General features: G+C 30.2%; 1 protein-coding gene across 1 annotated transcript in view; it reads left to right on the forward strand.

Moving 5' to 3' along the window:
• Positions 1 to 2,023: 2,023 nt before the first annotated feature.
• The window catches only part of LOC143240273 (uncharacterized), a 69,384-nt gene continuing 55,127 nt past the window's right edge, over positions 2,024 to 16,280 (forward strand). Inside the window, exon 1 of the mRNA XM_076482453.1 lies at positions 2,024 to 2,287. The gene's annotated coding sequence lies outside the window, so the exon portion shown is untranslated. The remainder of the gene's footprint in view (positions 2,288 to 16,280) is intronic.

A 16,280-nucleotide genomic window follows, 5' to 3' on the forward strand; every position in this document is an offset into this window, starting at 1 on the left:
ATATATGGGGCATTGTACCTAAGCCCTTACCACTTATTGGTAATAAAATTCATATTTCATGTTTTTAAAATACAACTTATCTTTTTCAGCTTCCATTTGAACTCCAAATCATTTGAAGTTTTCCTCCACCTTAGTTGTTTTCCTTAGTTTTTCTGACCAACTTTGGAATTTAAGGTTATTGTCTAACAACCTATATTATTGTTGTTATTTCTTGTTGTTTGAGTGTAAGACTACACAATGAAATATCTTTACTCTGTTCACAACAGTCAGTAAACTTGTCAGTGGCCCACCGAGGGATCCGACATTAGTGAACGTAATGATTTTTTGGGTATCTGTGTGGGTATTTCTTATGATCTTACCATCACTTAGTCTTAGTTCTTTTCATCTATAAAATTATGGAATTTTCATAATTGACTATGCATGCATTCCTTTAGAATTACCTACTATGGCCCATCATGGGCAGGTGATTAAAGCGCTCGACTCGTGTAATCTGAGAGTAGCGGGTTCAAATCCCCGTCACACCAAATATGCTCCCCTTTCAGCCATGGGGGCGTTATAATGTTACAATCAATCTCACTATTCGTTGGTAAAATAGTAGCCCAACAGTTGGCTGTGGATGGTGATGACTAGCTGCTTTCCCTATAGTTTTACACTGCTAAATAATGGAAGGCTAGCACAGATAGCCCGCGTGTAGTTTTGCGCGAAATTCAAAGCAAACAATTCCCAACCTGGATAATATTAGTTAGGTATTTTTGTTGATGCTCTAACCACTCTGTTACTTTTAAAAATACAAAAACAGTTGTAGTTGTTCTGTGCTTATTTACTTATAAAGTATCGCCTTTTCTATTATAGTATTATCCGAACTGTTTGTGTTTTGATCCCTGGGCACACTGGTATAGAAATTGTAATAGCATACAGCATTACTAAACCAGTGCTCGTTTCCTTTTCCTCCTACCTTTCTGCATTAAGTGGATAACTTTGTTTTGTGTTGCTAAAGGGCTACAGACCTTATTTAAAGCAAGAATAGGTGATGAGCCATACCAGTGAAAAGCCACCATCTATATTATGTTCAACCGGTATTATCTTTTCCTAGAAATGGGGTCACGATCTAGTCTTCAGAGAACAATGTGTTGCTCAGTTAGATTAATAATGATTTGTAGAAAAGCACATCATGATGAAAAACCTTTTTCATTATACTGATATTTTGGGCCATAGTGGTTGACCAAATGCCCAATAGAATATATGAAAAGAAAAAAAAAAGAAAAATATCTAAATACAAAACTTAAGTTTTATTGGACCTAGTTTCTGATTACTAGTTTTGAAGTAACTCTAATTGGTTTCTTCACTTTCAGTTTGTTTGTTTGTTTCTTATAGCTATCTGCTGTGTCCACCAAGGAGAAACGAACCTCTGATTGTAGCGTTGTAAATCTGAGGATTTCACTTTCAGATTGCTGTATTAAAGTAATCTAATTGGTCATTCACTTTAAGATTACTTTTCATTTTTGTGTATAGACCATTAACTTTTCCACAAAATTGTTGTCATAACATTATTATAACAATACTAAGATTTAGAACATAATACTTATGCTCTCTGGAGACTATTGCTTGTACACCTGTCTATGAGTGAACACATTAATTTTGTTAACAATTGTATCTGATTTTAAAATGTCTTTTTCATTTTTTAATTCATTTGCTGCAACTTGAGTTCATCATGTTATACCATATTAATGCTTTATCGATCTAATTCTCTTTCTCAAGGTTTCTTCTATGTTGAAATGTAATACAAAAATATTGTTCACATAAAGTGTAAACAGGTCTAATGGTAGAAGTCATTTAGAATAAATGTAATCTAACAGTTAAAGTCGTAATACTGAATAGCAAAGTGTACTATATTCTGATTTAATTAGAAGGGAAAAATGTTTCTGTGAATTAAAACAGCACTAACAAATGCAGATACACTAAAAGTGAAATAAATTTAATATTGTTAATATTTGCTGATTCCGCGTGATAGCGTGCAATACAAACTTACACATTGCATAAAAGCGGTAAATTTTGTTTAGAATTAAGCAGTAAGTGGTGAGTATTAAATTAGAACTGTTGTGGACATATAAGATAAGTCAAAAGTAGAGAGGGTTATTTAAGAATTAAAATGAAAAAACAAAATGATATTTAGTGTTCAATAATAAACAAGAATTTGCAATCAAATATGACCGATCTTGCACACTGTGGTGTTCTTTATAATCAGTTTATGGTTCTGTATTATGGTTAAGGACGTAAACTGGTGTTGGTAAGTTCACGAGAATGGGAATTTCAAAAAAATTACTTGTTTGTTTTTCCCGTTTGTCTTTTTATTTGATTTTTCATCTTTACTTTAAAAGCTTAGTAGACTAGCAGTGTTAGTATTACTTTTTGCTAATGGTTTCCAACCTTTTGATGCAAATTACCCCTACGCTAGTCTGATGTCAGACTTCCATCCGAACTCGAGTCAATAACATATTTGTGGTCATTTACTTTGTTTAAAAAGAAAGTGAGATCTGGGTCAACAATTTGGGAGTGCTGACTAGTAGAACTACTAGAAAATACTGGTAACTCTAATATTGTTATCCAAGTTTGAGGCATGGAAGTTGTTTGTTTTTAATAATTATTTTACTGTTGGTTGGGAATCACTAATAATATACTCCAAGTTTGATATAACATTTGGTGCTACTATAACTATTAGTAGCATTAGTTACAACTAGAAGTAACATTAGGAAGACTGATTTTTCAGCCTTGTAGCTTATAAAATGTAGCAAAATAATTTATTTGATTTGTTAAAATTTGATGCATCATGAGAATACAGTTATAACTTAAACATGATTTATGGATTATTTAGAACTTGTGTCAGCTTAAGACTTGTGTTAAAGCAAGATACATGGAGGGAGGTATGCTTAGACTAGAGTAACAAATGTTTATTTTATACAGAAAATATATTTGTAGCAGATTACAATATTTTTCTGAAAAAGATGTGCATTACTTTGGTGTTAACATTTTGAGTAGCTATTTTAATTAGATTATTTTGGATTAGACACTTATTAATGTAGGTGATACTCAGATCCACTGATCTCCAACAGTTATCTGAGTACAGTTTCAGGACTATAATAATTCAAAGAATAAATTGAATATAGCAAAGGCAAGCAAGCAACCACAAATATGGTTTGAAACAAAAATTCTGTATTTACAAATACATCATTCTGTTACCAAATCCTGGCTGAGTTTTTCTATGTTGTTTAGTTGTCAAGGCTTGCAAAAGCAAGAGAGAGAAAACTGTTGAAAGCCCAACTTTTATACTCTAGCAAAATAGAGTTGAGTGTCCAACAAGTTTAAGATTTTTATAATTCAGTCATTGGGCTAAATGCAATCTTAGCCAAATCAGGTGTATTATTTTCTCTACTGTGTAGGAGAATATGGTAATTTCTAAGCAATCCCCACAAAAAGAAAAATGCATGTTACCTTGAGAATTAAGAACAACTAGCAAAAATGCCACCACGTGGGCTGCTGTTTATGCTAATAATTATTAATTTTAGTATTTATACTTCATTGAAAGCATTTAGAAAAAGTGGACATTTCCTAAAACAAATTTTCTAGGAAATACTTCATAGGAAAAGTGTTCAGATTGTGCTTTTTTCAGTCGCACACAATTCATTAAATCAAAATGATTCAATGTTCAGAGCTCATTTTTCATACATTTTAGTGATATAAGTTGTAATGTTTTATTTTAATGTATTAAAAGTGGTACTATTTATTGAAAAAATAATTTTAAGAACTCCAATTTATTAGTACCACATTTAAAAATTACATTAGTAAAGATATCGTGTAGAGTCCTAGTAAAAGTTATTGTTGTGATGAGAGTACTTCTATCTGAAATTGTTTTGTTGTAAAGAAATGGATGTTACACACACGACAATGAATCTTGAATATCTGAAAGGTGGAACTTTTTTTTTTTAATAGAGATTTGTGTTTGGTACTATTCAATATATGGCACAAGTTTGGGAGATACTAATGTGTATGCTAGTCCATTATGGTAAGGTGGCTGTTGTATATAACCCTTTTTTCCCATGTAAAAGGATTAGCACATAGTTGACTTTGAGTTGTCCAACCGCTATGGATATGAGTGCAGAAAATTCATGGTAGTTTAGAAAGTTTTTGTTAATGTATGTGCATAAATATGTATTCTGTACTAATTATGAAAGGGTACAATTTTTGATTACCTCTTAAAATTTTATTTCTTATCTTGGGGTTAGCCTCAACTTGAACTGCAGAATCTAATCTATATAAAAGCCAGTGTTTGCCATATCACACTGCACTTGTTTTCTTGAAATAGAAGTTGTATCAAACCCAAAATGTATTTATCAAGACATAGTAGAAACTACATGCTTTCAAATGTTGTGACTTGAGCCCAAACATGAAATAGTTTCTCTGTATTAAAACCAGTACTATTCAAACATCACTTTAACCCATCTTGGTGTTTTCAGCCAAACTTCATTTGGTTGAATAAATTGTACACTTGTTTTTTATTAATGTACATAATCCATTTACAAATTGCTTTAATGTGTGTGAAACAAATCTATGGACTCCACATGTTTGTATTTCTGTTTCATATAATGATCAATGTATCACTTCTAGTACATGTCACCAGTGAATGGTTTCTTTAGCAAACAGCTAGTCCCATTTCTTACTTTGTGCTTTCTGAAGAGCATGTTAAAGTTAAACCTACAGTTGACACCCATTCAGTTGGGATTATTTTAATCAAAGCAATAGAACAATATTGAAATTGCAGGTGGAAGTAAGCAAATATGGACTATTCAGCTACTTTCATACCATCAGCCATAAGATAAAGGTGTATTTACTTACAATCCAATATAATAAGTGCAGAAAGAATGACAGCACTATCACTTAAGGATTGTGAAAAACCTGTTTCATCAGATAAACTCAAAAATAACTTGAACAAAAGTCAAATTCAGCCATGATCATTTAAACATTCTGAGTTTTCTTTTAAGTTTAATACATCTATCACATCTAAAAACAACTAATTCTAAAGATCAACCACCCTGTTAAAGGTATATCTTAGCTGAAGTTGAAATCAACAACTTTACCAAAATTTGTCCCTTTGTTCTATTATTCTCACAATTAAATATGAAAAAAATGATGCATTAACACTCAATTCTTTTAACAATCTTCAATACTATAATCAGATTCTCTTGCTCTTCTTTTTTCAAGAGAAAAGTTAATAAACCTTAACATATGCTTGTATAACAACTTTTCCATCTTGGGTATTATCCTTGTAACCCTCATCCGAACCTCTTCCAACAGTTTAACCTCCCTTCTAAGGTAAGTAGCCCAAGGTTGCACACAGTACTCTAAATGTGGCCTAACCAGTGAACTATACAATTCATATCCAGGACTAACGTGCAAATGACTATGCACGTTAACTGAAACTATTCACCATATAAGTTGAAATTATCGAACAAAAACGTTTTCTTTTCTGATATATTCATATTCACTCAAAATTTCTTGAGAAATTAGTTTTTCAGTTAATTTTACAAAAGAGCTATTAACACATCTATATACTTACACAAATACAAGCTTTATAACTATTTAAACTTGTATCCATTATTTCTGCAGATACAACTAAAACTGTATTTGCTCTATTAACAACAGCACATTGCTTTGATGGCTTTCAGGATGGCTGAACCATAACCAAAAGATGTTTTTATCCTGCAGAACTGCCTTGAAACTGTTATAATTAATGCTTAATATTTTCTTGAATTGTACACTAATTGATTCAGTTGAAGAACTCTAAATTTATAAAAAAATAAAAAATCAATATTTTGATTGATTGAATAGTTGAAAATATTAATTTTAATTAAGTATTACAAATCCCCTTTGAACTTATTAAAACAGTCAGTAGGCATTAACAGTTGTATATAACTAATTTTTCTTAAGATTTTCATCTAACAATTTCAGCTGTACCTTTATATTTAATGACTTTCTTGCGGTATGTTTTGTTGAATTCTGCTACACTCAACTAGATAGATTAACCCTTTTGCAATGGGCTTGGTATAGTATACACAAGTTTGTCTACACATTTCACATGTATTTACACTACTTTTGATACAGCAAGTATGTATTCAGAAAACTTGGTAGACTGTGAATAAAGATTACAAGTATTTTGTACAAAAAAATCAGATTTTTAATGAAACATTTTTACTAAAGATCTGATTGTGAAAATAATCTGTTTCTTTAATTGTCTGAGTGCAAAGTGATTTCATGTTATGGTTAAGAAAAACCATTCTTGGTTCCAAAAATCTCAAATATTATTTGCAAAACCTCATAAATACATTTTAATTTTTTTTTTCAGTAGGACTGTATTTTGTTATTTTCTTTAACTAGTTGAGGTCTGTCAATTGACCAACCTTGTAACCATCATAAAGAAAAAAAAATATGTAAATTATGCTTTTATCATGTAAGAATAACTACATATAACACTAAACTACAGATTTATTACATGTTGATTAAGTCTCATAATGCTATATATATTATTATATTGGCCTTCCAGTCATGCCAAGCTAACATTGCATAACTTGCATTGACATGGTACATGTGCACTCGGGTTACATATCCAATAATATAAAACTGACCTTTAATCATTCCTGTCTTTGCTGTGTTTTAGTGGACTAGTATTTTGTAATAGTCAAATTTCAATTATTATACATTGTGTGTATAGATTATTACTATTTAGAAATAAATTAACGTATTTTTCTTAAAATAGAACAATAAATTTAGAAGTAAAGCAAACAATTATCTCTTCTTGCTATGACCTTTGAACTTGGTTGTTGTTGAACATAAGTTTTTAAGCCTTTTAAAATTTAGTACATGAAGGATGTTAAAATTTTTTCTTAAGGTTTTATATATATAGTTGAATACCATAAATTCTACTATAATTTATTAAGCTTAGTAATTAGATATATTTAGATTTAAAAAAAATGAAACTTCAAGCAGACTAAAGACACAATCTACCTTAATGAAATCTTAGTTTAAAAGAATGGTAGCCTTTTTACAGATTAAAATGGCTAAGGAAACCACCAAGGGAACATTCTAACCTGTCAGTTATTCATGTCATATATTATGAGTATATAAGGGACCATTTCAAAAATTGGAAGGAGTTGAACAGGACTACTGTATTTGTTTCAATACATAAGCCATATCTATGCAAAATATAAAGATAGGAGACTTTTATTTTATATTCTAGCTTGTCAATATTATTAATTTGAGTTCTTAATTTGTACAAAACTATAGACTTAGTATTTTGACATTATAAATAACTAATTCAAATCAGTGCTGCATTTATTGTACCATATGATTCATTAAAATCTATATTTAGGTGTGTTCTTTAAATATTTACTTTTAAATAAAGAAATTGTAAGTAACATGAAAGTTTGAATTATAATCTACAATTTGATTCCATATTTATTGACATAAATTCATAAAATACTATTCGATAAAATTTTGCATGCAACTCGATACACATGATAGCATGGCCATTGACACATAACCCATTGCAAAAGGGTTCATTATTGCAAAATCTTAAGATTAATGTTCTACGAACTATCAGTCATTCCAGTCATTGACTATCTTAACTGCTTGTTAAACAGTTAGTCCCAGCTGTTCATGACTGACTGTTGGAGGAGATGGAATGTTCTCTAATGGTGATTCCTTATCCAACTATTCACAAACACTATTATGTACATTCAGTGTTAACTTTCTCATCAGTTGAGATGTGGTATGACACAATACTTTTATAATCAGAGCTGATTTGCCCACCTTTCTTCAAATCCTGACATAACCTATTTTCAATAGGTTTATTAGTGATGTAGACTCCATGGTTTCCAAACTGTTGGGTGCACTCTCCACATGGGTCAAGGAGAGTTGGGAGGAGGAGTGTGGGACAATGACTACAAAAGCATAAAAATTACATATGAAAAGAAAATTTCAAAAATTTTAAAACTATCATACAAATCTTACTACTATGAAGTAAAATAGTAACAATAATTAGCATGGAAAAATGACATTTATAGTATATGTATACAAATAGGTTAAACTGAGAAGCTAGTAAAAGGAACAAGTAAACCTCAACCATTGCTGAAAAGTTAAAAAGAGAGGTTCAGAAATGCCAATTATTTCAAATGACTGGGCATAGTGATTGTAGACAGAGCCCTTTATCATTTGTAGCTACTAGGCCTGACCAATGTCTCTAAGCTGTATATTATTATATTATTATTATAACTATTATTTATTACTGCTACAGATTGCTCATTTATGACTGTGTTTTGTGTATTTAATAAATAAAAAAAATTCTTTTGAAATTGTCTTTTATTTAGTTCAAAGTAACAAACATACTGGTAAAACAACATTGAACATGCACAAACAGTAAGCAGAAAAAGCCTTTGTGTAAGGACTAGTTTATATCATGTTTTTGACACTTATTGTAATAGTTTTGCAACTGTTGCAGCCTTTGCTTTCATGAGAATGTCTCTGGAGTTATAACAACATTGTGCATTTGACTGCATACACATCTTGTGTGTTAGAATACTGCTCAAAACTGAGGTGCTCAAGTTTGGTCTGAACTTGCTGTTGTTTTTAGTCACTAAACTAAATATCCTTTCACTGTCAGCATTAAAATGGAAAATTGTAAGAATTCCAAGCATAACCCTACACAGAACGTCATACTTCTGGTTGCCATTTCCATCCTTTTCCCAAAACTTTTCAACATGCAACTGAAGGACAATTTCTGAGAAAGTATCAGTTTGATAGTTCAAATATTGCCCTTCCAACTTGTCAATAGTGTCGTGTTCATGTGTATTGACAAGGACAGGATACCTGTCTGTGAAGAAGCATAAAGAGAAATCTTTGCTGACTTTCAGTTTTGGATCAGCAACCTCTGCATGAAGCAGAAGTTCATTATTTAGAGGGAAATGTTTCATCATGTAATTTGTAGCTGTAATATAGCATTTCTTGACACTGGTATAGAAGCTGATCAGGTCAAGGTCCTTTTCATATTTAACATGAATATTTAATGTATTCCTTGGCAGCATTTCCAATAGAAACTGCCTCATCAGATTTGTGTAAGGATTCATTGTTGTAGTCAAGTTCAGTGATGTTGCCTTCAAGATATTCTGGCTTGATGTATCTGACAAGTATATTTTTAACTTGTGTAATCAGAGTTTTATGCATAATGTGTATGCAAGGTTCTTCTTTTGCAATATCAAATTGGCTTGCCCAAATAGAGGAATTGCAGACTGAAGAAAAAGACAAAATAACAAGTTCATTTTGTTGTCCAAGAAAACTGTTAACTTATCTAACTTGCTCTGCGCATAACTTTTCTTGGTTACTTCCTTGCTAGTTTTCATTTTCTTCTCTTTTTTCATTGATTGTCTCTTCTTCAGTTCAAGGTCATACTGCCTAAACATATATTGAGTTATATTAAGTGTTTCTTTGTTTGCTTTTGGAGACTGTTGTCTTGTGTCCCTGTGTGGCTGAGAGGATGTCTTGACTGTTAGTCTTGCTGCCTGACTGAACTGCACATTTAGATCCTTTTGAATCTAGTTTTTCCTTTTCACAGTGAAAATGGCTTCCACATGTTCAATATTCTGTTGAGGCACACCCTAAGTGATCGCCATCTTGTGTTAACAAGTTGTAGAATTTTTGTTTCTTTGTCATACAATCCTTGAAGCTCTTTGAAATGTTGTTTTCTGCTAGCACTTTTGTCCAGAAAATAGTAGATATCTATCAATATATCAGAAACTGAGCAGGGCAGCTCTCTGGAAGCTTTCTGGGCAGCAGTATTCATGAGGTGACAGGCACAGCCCATGAAGTAAATGTTAGGCTGTCGTCTTGAGATGTGTCCCATCACACCTTTACCTATACCAGACCTAACTGAGGCAGTGATACAGTTAATTTGGATAAAATGACCACAAACCATTGATAATATGGTATGAAAATGATCATCTGTTTTACGTATAATTTTGACTTCTACTTTATTATGTTTGAATGTTCTTCTTAACAAAGAGAAATAAGTTGAACTATGCCTAAAACTTTTCCTACATTGTCAAATGATGAGCCTGCAATTTATTGTGAAAGCAAAGGCATTGAATTTCATGGTGGATGGCAAATTCACAAAGATGTAACTTTTTATTAAAAATTTTTAAATGTTCAGACTAAATCTGAAAATCTCTTTCCAAAGTTGTAAAACATCAACAATAATATATTATAATCTGCTTTGTTGCAAAGATATTTAAATTGTTTTTGACACAACAGTCATTAATGCATATTATGTAATATGATGCTGTCCCTTGCTTATTCAATAATTATATTCCTATTTTTTATAGTATTTCAAGAGCTTGTAAATATCATAATAAATATAATGAAATCAATATAAATCCCTCTCCACTGGATTGGTGTTTAAACTCGAGACTTCCACACAATAGTCAGGTGTTGTAACCACCTTGACATCCAGTCTGTAATTGAATCTTAACAAATAATTCTAATTTCAATTGTAAATTTTCATGTTGTTTTTCATAACACTAATATTTTACACTAACCATGATGATATAATAATTTAAGTCATAAAATCCCCATTAGACTGGTATTTGGACTCGAGACTTCCCCTTGAGAAAAATCACAATTTGCAAACTACCTCCAGGGTTGGGCATTAGGAACAGAGCTTGGCTTTTATGTTTATAGATATGGTTATCATGATTGTAATTAGAAGTAATAAAATATCCAATTAGCCAATTTTTTTATGTACATTTTTTAACAGGATAATGTAAAAATAATATTAAAGACCTGAAATAATCAGAATATTTTGCAGTCACCCACATTGTTTGCTAATAGTAAATAAAGTTACCTGATCTGATAATTTTACTTGGGGAACATATTAAAAAGAAAAACGTTTATGAATGTTGCAAATCAATAAAAATTCCATATTTAAACAAAGAACCAAACATCAACAAAATACCTTTATTATACCTTAAGCAATCTTCAATCATGTGACTTCTTTTGCTTCAAACTGTATGTGTAGATAAACTACTTGTATCTGTTAAAATTACAACATTCTTCAGACATTGTACATTTGTCATTGGGTTAAATTTGCAGCAAAGTTTTTTTGTTTTGTTTTTTTTGTTTCCCATTCAACCTGATTTTAAACTGTGTGACTTTATCTAATCTCTAGCTTTGTCTTGTCATTGAAATTTCTTACAGCCTTCAAACAGATATAATTTAACACAAATACTTTAACAATTCACAAAAGTAGGGTATTGAAAGGAAAACTTAGAGAAACTATTAAAAAGACCTGTATATGGTAAACTTCCTGTTGCTAGTGGTAGGGCAAATAAGGTTTTAATTTGTATCTGTGGAAATATTGAAAACAAGTCTGAAGAGGTTATAATTTCATTGCATACGTCATTGGTTAAGCCACGTTTGGAATATTGTGTTTAGTCTTAAGCTTTATACCTTAAGAAAGACATTAAATTATTGCAAAGTGTTCAGAGAAGAATTGCTAGAATGGTGCCTGGGTTAGAGGGGTGACATCAATACTAGAAGAGGCTGAAATCTCAATCATTTTCTTTTGAAAAAAAAAAAGGTTAAAGGGATCTGATTGAGGTGTTTAAGATTGTAAGGGCAGTCGATAGTGTTGATTCATCACTATTTTTTATATTTAACAGTGAGAATAATAGGTCTAGGAGACACGAGTACACATTTTGGCAAAGTAGAAGTCATCCTCAGCCAAGACTATTTTATTTTTATTTTTCTAACAGGGTGGTTGGTCTTTGAAATGGGTTGCCTTCACATGTAGAAGCAGTAAATTTAATTATGTTTAAGAAAAAGCTTGATAAATATGAGTGGTAAGAGCTGGCTTTAAGTTGTGTAAAATCTGGAAAAGTCAATATGGACCAATAGTTTCCATGTTGTCCCAGAATGTTAGGTTTATAGCTATATTCAAAGTTCTGTTTCCTTGTATTATGTGGTACAATATCAAATTTTTAACCAAAGCCATTAAAGAAACAACTAAGGAAGATAATTTAAAACCAAAAATATTCTTTGAGATAGGAGGGACAATAAACAAAACAAGTGAATTCTGTTTAAGGGTGAAACTTTTTGTAGCCATACAAACATGAATGTATGCATTGCATTAAATGAATGTTAGAAAGTAAAGTATCAAAATGTTTTTGAGTTAACTGAATTATCATGTAAAATTGATATTAAATTTTTGTCTTATGTTTTTAAGTGGTAAAAAAAATGAAAAGCCAGAGGAAACCCTCTCTTCAGGCTTCAGGCACAATTTATCATGAATCACTTTTTTAAATTCTGAACTTTGTCCTTGAAAAGGTATACATACAACACAACTGCTTTGTTTAACATTTAGAAGCAATGATAAATGTATTCACTTATCAATCACTTCCAGCCTTGCCATATTTATGAAGTGGTTAAATTATTTTAAACTGTATTCATAGAATCATAATTAACTTAGGTGTATAAATTATATTGTAGTATTATACTAAATTATTATTCAGCATTATATTGTGGAGCAACTGTGTGATTCTTTAGGTGACTAAATGGTTTGTGAAAAAAGGACAATAATAGCATAAATAGTACACAAATACTTCTATTTTATGAATCTTAAATGTATTTCTTTATATTTTGCTGACCTCAGGTGTACTGATGACTTAATTAAGTAGAACTTCAACCTATGGCAGAGGAAGCAGCAAATAAAGGAATATAATAGGCTTCTATATCATATATTTTCAGTATTACCTTGTTGCATTACTGGCAGGTATTGATTCACATTTCACTGTAATCTTGTATGCATATAAAAAAGTTATTCTGACACTGTTTAAACAAAATCTTTGTCACTAATTATTAATATCACTAATAAATTATACATTTAATAAATGTTACTGCTAAATTGAGTATAAGGCTGGCAGACAAAAAAATACAAGAAATTATATTTTATAAGTATATTTAAGTTAAAAAAAATGTCTAAATATAGCAACCAGTTTCAGAAATGATAGTTTAACCACTTTAAATTGAAACTTGATATGTAAATACACTACAACTTGATGTTAAATACTGGCCAGGTTAAGAGCAATTTCTTCTTAGGGGCTCAAAATAAATGAAGCCCTGTTTAGGTTATATTTTGATAGGAAGAGAGACAAAAATGTAAGTTGTGTTCTGCAGAGCTTGCTTACAGGGGCAGTGTAGGAACAATATTAAATCATATCAAACTTAAGCATCCTGCTGGATGTAGCTCAGAAGACTGGTGTTCCAGACAAACAGTTGTGCAAATATATGCTAATATGATTAGCATACTATTCCTTTAATATGATAACATTTAAATGCTTAAATGTTTTTTTGTTAAACATTCAGTATCAAGCAGTGTTGGCTCCTTGTCATTATAGTGTCTTTAACAATATGGTTATTCATTCTTTGTTACAAACCAAAGGGAAAAAAATAATCATAACTTGATTTGCTCATTAGACAAATGAGCACTTAAACAGTAAAAAATGTAGTAAATGTTTGCATTAAGTAGCTTTAATTTAAACTGACTTTATTTTAATTTTTAAAATACAACTTTTGATAGTTATCTTATAAAGTTTGAAAACCATAAGGAAAAGAAAAAGAATAAAACTAGAAAGTATATTAAGATAATATATTATTAATATTATGGCAAAGCATTATTACAGTTAATTGTACTTGTCTTGAGACATTAGTATTAGTCCTATTGTATTAACATTTTATTTTTTTAGTGCCTTATAGATTTTCATTAGTGTTCAATGATATTTTGGTAGTGGTATAATGAGCATAATGAAATATTATACACTAATTCATGTAAATTCCTAGTGGACTAGATAAAGAATGAAATGTTAGAAATATAATAGGCCTAATACTAATCTTTATAACAAGTATAAATTTAGCATTATTGTGTTAATAAATATTTTTCCTACTAAATAGTAATATTCAAATTTACAGTTGGTTGGGAAATTGTTTTTATATTAGAAAAAGGTACGATGCTTTTACTGCCTGTGCTGTCATTTGAAGTAAAAAGGTAGAGCAAATGCAGGTTTGTTTGTTTTTTTAAGAATTAAAATTCTATAACATTCAAACCACACAATATATTGTTACTGGAAGAGTATGAATTTAATACCTGGAAAAAGGCAAGACACAAACATTTATTATGGCAACATTTAATTGGCATTCATTTTGTTACATTAGCTTAGAAATAGTTATTGGCTGATGATTTAGCTGCATTGCTGTAGGCTCCAGCCATGTCAATTTCAGAAACTTCAATAAACTTGTGGTTATTAATAGACTGATTAAATAATAATACATCTAAAGTTTGTTTTTATACTGTATAGTAATATGAAGAAGTCTAGCTGTTTTTGTTGAATTCCAAGATAAATGGATAGCTCTTGCATGCCCTAGGTCAGCATCTACTTGTCCACCATTAAATAAGTTATTAATTGCAGGTAAAAATGGATTAACGGCTTTGATCCACTAGATGCGTGCCTTTTCATGCAAAATTATAATTATTAATTTCGGGAGAAAAAAATGGAGCAGCCCATTCTCCCTAGATCACCCTCCTTGAATTTAGGTAATAAAGGTAAGGTTAAAAAATACAATGGGGAGACAAATAAAAAGAGGTAAAGCCAAAAACACATTTTTGGAAATGGTATAAACAGCAGCTAAACCAAGTCTTAAGTATTGAAACCACATAAACCAACTGTATTAATAATTAAGCTGTTGTTATTAATGCGCTTTTCTAATCAATGGCGTATCATTATTGTTCAACACTTGCTATTAAACCCAACTTCACTGCCTGCACGTCCCCAGCTGATACAGCAGTAAGTCTATGGATTTACAATGCTACAATCAGGGGTTCAATTTCCCTTGCTGAAGTTTGCAAATAACCCAATGCAGGAGAAAAAAACAAAACAAAAACATACTACCACTAGGGAGGTTAGTAAAATAAACTTCTCCTGAAGTTGAAGTTGACATCCCAGCTCCCATTATGGTAGTAAATCACTAATTAGTAGTACAATAGACAAGTTATATGAACCAACTAGTATAACTCCCAATCACCACCCATTAAGACCACTGTATCTACCAGTTTTGAGACTAAATAGGCTTTATATGTGATAAGTTGTTCATTCACATAAAGGTAATACCAAGTTGTTTAAATAACTTTACTAATAATTTAAAATATTTATTGGAAACTTTCAGTAAAGTCTCCTTAATTTTTACTTTATTTATGTAATACATTCTTATATTTATCACAGAATATTTTAATTTAATTTTTTATTAAATCCACTAACTATTATAAATTTTACAAAATCTGAATAATTTTGAAGTTATGATACATAGAGTATGGTACATTATATTAACAGAGAATAAACCATATATTGGAAAAGAAAACTTTTATCAAAAATATTTAGATCAATATTATTATAAATTATTTTAATTACTAGGTCTAAATAATATGCTTGTACATTAAAAATTGAAATATTTTAAATTTCTAATTTGCCATATAAATGGGGTTAATAAAATTAGTTATCTTGGCATTATTTATTCTAGTTAAATCAACATATCTGTAAATTAAAACAAAAATTCTCAGGTTTATGTAATTTTCAATAAACCTATTTCTTTAAAAGTAAATGCATAAACTTGCAATACAAGTAGAATACTTATTACATATTTTAACTTGTATTCCTTATTTAAATATGTGGTTATTAAAAAAAAACGTAATTATTATAAAGCATTTATAATAATACATGCTTAATACATGTTTTATATTTTTGGAGTTAAGTTTTTTCTTCCAGTGCTAAGAAAGGGTAACAGAACTGTTCTACTGATGAATTCATAACAAATATTGTAATGGAATTGTGGTGTACAGTAGGATAAAATCAAATGTTTGAATATCCTTTAGTTGTTTACAGTTTTAAAACATTCTAAAATGGGTTGATTATTTTTTATTAACCAAACCATGTGATTTTTCTTATTAATACCTAATTTTTAGTTTTGTCAAATAAAATACTAAGTAGTTCATTCAATAAAATGACTGCTTCTTAGGTAATTATTTTTATTGAACTAAAGATGTATAGAGTTTAGGAATAGTGTCCAGTGAAGTAGATCTCCAAAGAAATCTGGTTTAGAATAAAGTTATATATAAACTTGAATGAAATTATTAA

This window comes from Tachypleus tridentatus, chromosome 13, assembly GCF_004210375.1.
Source record: "Tachypleus tridentatus isolate NWPU-2018 chromosome 13, ASM421037v1, whole genome shotgun sequence".
Lineage (NCBI taxonomy): Eukaryota > Metazoa > Arthropoda > Merostomata > Xiphosura > Limulidae > Tachypleus > Tachypleus tridentatus.